This window comes from Primulina huaijiensis, chromosome 9, assembly GCF_012295235.1.
Source record: "Primulina huaijiensis isolate GDHJ02 chromosome 9, ASM1229523v2, whole genome shotgun sequence".
NCBI lineage: Eukaryota > Viridiplantae > Streptophyta > Magnoliopsida > Lamiales > Gesneriaceae > Primulina > Primulina huaijiensis.
Window position 1 is genome coordinate 17,867,380 of NC_133314.1, and position 3,133 is coordinate 17,870,512.

Here is a 3,133-nt window from a genome sequence, read left to right on the forward strand (position 1 = left end):
GGGGGGTTGAATAAACACTCACAATTAAAACTGATCTTTTCGAGTTTTGAGTTCAGTTTGGTGAGAAACTGATTCTCGGAATCTTGCTGGTCAATGACAATCAGTTAAACTGAAGTAGTTGCGGAAATTAACTGACTGAAAGATAGAATACAAAACTGAAATAAAATGCACAAGGAGTGTTTCTGGATGTTCGGAGATTTCAATTACTCCTACGTCACCCCTTCTATCTCAAGGATAGGATTTCTACTAAAAGACTTTGATCGAATACAAGATTTGTACTGACCCACTTCAGTTTGGACTTATCACTGCCAAAAACTGAAACTCTTAGTATTACAAAATGTTCTCAGTGCGTAACTGATCTTAGCACTATCGAATTTAACGATTATTACAAAGTGCTAATGAGCTCAAATTGTAGCCTTGACTGCTACGTATAAATCAAGTAAGAGTGAGCTAAGATTTTGACAGAGTAACAGCAAGCTTTGAATAGAGTGATCTGTGTATCCTCCCTCAGCTGTTCTTCTGTCATATTTATAAGCTTTCCTTCCAACGGTAACTTGAGATATGTTTGAATCTTTGTATCCGTTGATTGCCACTTCATCATTCCTGGGCATTGTTTGCTTCATTTATTATAATGCGGCGTCTTAATTGCTTTAGCCGAAATGTGTTGTTCTAAGCTGTATTGATTGAAGTGCGGCGTTTCGCATTCAGTTGCAATCTGCTATGTCTCTTTGTCGGTTGAATGTTCTTTCCCGAGACATGTTTAGTTGAAGGAAGCATACGGCTGAATATATCAACTGATCGGTTTCCAACTAATCAGTTTAGATCTGCTGATTTCAGTTGTTAAGTCCAGTTTGGTGAATATAGTTGCGCGTATCAGTTGGTTTATCAGTTTGTCAAACTCTAGAATTTATAACTTTGTTCATATTATGCCAAACGCCGGAATTTTGTTTCCAACAACAACTGATCAGTTTTCTTTATTAGATCTGCTGATTCCAGTTGTTAAGTTCAGTTTGCTGAATATAGTTGCGCGTATCAGTTGGTTGATCAGTTTGTCAAACTCCAGACTTTCATATTTTGTCAAACGCCGGAATTTCGTTTCCAACAATTTCCTCCTTTATGGTGTTTGACAAAACTAAGTGAATAATAACTGATCATCTGAAAACATTGTAGATAAAATAAGAGGTTTTGTAGATAAAATAAGAGGTTGATCTTGATCAGCTGAATAATAATCCACACAAATACAAGATAGATAGATTTGTAAAGATAAGATAGATAGACTTGTAGAGATTTTTCTTCAACGAGAAGATTTCTTCTGTTGTTCTAGAATCTGTTTGATCTCTTCCCCTTTTTTGTCAAACAGCTCCATCTCAAGGATAATCTTCGAACATCTGTTGTTAGAAAATTGACAGAGTTGGATACGTTTTCAACAGCAAAGGTTAGAGCGATTTGAAGTACATCTATCTTTCTTGATACAAGTGTCTCCACAGCATCAACTCTCTTGCTGATAGAGTCTTGAGTCACTAAGAGACTCTTAACCAATCCTCTGTTCTTCTGTATATCATCCACTGTTCGAGAGAGAGATGTTAAGGCATCTTGAATTGTCGTCAGTTTCTGATAGTTGAATTTTTCAGAGTGTTGCAGTTTCAGAGAATACTCTAATTGAGTATGCTGGATCTTGTATACATGATTGATCATTTCATTCATTTTCTGCTGAATTTCCTTAATATCTTCCAGAACTTTATCAAGATCTGTAGAAAAATGAGGTGGAGACTGACAAGATGTTCCTGGTTCCATTGAGACTTGATCAAAGACCACCATGGTCTTATCAGATATCATCGTTTCAGAAACAGTCTGTGCTGGAACATCTGTTTCAGTTACTGCCACTTGGACTGTAGGAGGTGAAGATTGATGATGATCAGCAGAGATATTTTCCTGCTGAATAGGAGATACTGCAAGATTTTCAATTGATTGATCATGAGCTGATGCATCTTTTTGAAAATCAGTTGTGACTTGAGCTGGCTCACCAGTTGGAAGTTTCTCAACAATCTGTTGATTTGGTGATGGGCTAGCCACCACTGCTTGATCTTTTATTTCAGCAACAACAGACTGAACTGGTACTTCTGTTGAGATAGGAACCTCTTGAGCGATTTGATCAGTTGAGTGATCAACTTCTTCAGAGATGGGTTCACTCATAAGAGATTCTTTCGCCACTGCTTGAATAATTTCATCAATGTTGGCAAAAGTCAGCTCAGCTTCAGAGTACATCTGATGTTCCACAGCAGATGATTGTGGCACATCCTGAACAGGTTTTTCAGCAACTGATTGTGGAGATGGCTCTTTCTGCTGGGAGGAGAGTGTATCTTCTTTTGCTTTTGAACGGGATGATTTTTCAGGGAGAACCAATTCCTGATCCTGTTCCCAAAATCTGATTTCCATTTGTAGCCCACTAAGATCTGTGTCCAGTTGGGTGAACACAGCTCTATCATAATAGGCAGTTGGACCTACGGGATTGTAATTGGATTTCAGCTCTTCAACCATTTTAGTCAGCTTTTTGACTCGAATCTGATCAAAGAAATATTTTTGCCTCTCCAATGCCTGGGCAATCGTAGCAGCTTTGACTATTTTCAACACAATCTCTTCAAGTTTAATAAATTTTTTCAGTTGGGATTTGCGCTTCAGCTCTTTGGCAAAAATCTCAGTTCTGAACTTCTTCCAACTATCAAAAGATTTCAGTTTCGATGTGGCAAATGCATTGACCTGTTCCCAAACCAAATCAATGTGAGTTTGGATGGCATTAGATGGCCTTGGCTCTTCAACTAGCTTGCCTTTTCCTTTGTCAGTTGTGAGAATGTGAGGAATATCCAACCCAGAATGAGTGGTGTCCACTGGTTCCCTCAATATAACGCCTTTAGAGCTGGCCTGAGGCGAAATGGTAGGGCGATTTACATGAGTCAAGGGAGCTCTTATTTTAGTAGGTGCCTCTTCTTCAGCAACTGAATCATCAGGTGGAACAACCTGCAAAGGTATAGCCTGAATAGGCTGTTGAGCAGCTGATTGAGTCAAGCTCTCAGTTGGAATGACTTTCACCGCTGTTATAGGTTTAGTTCTTTGCGTCCTCGGTCTCTTGACAAGC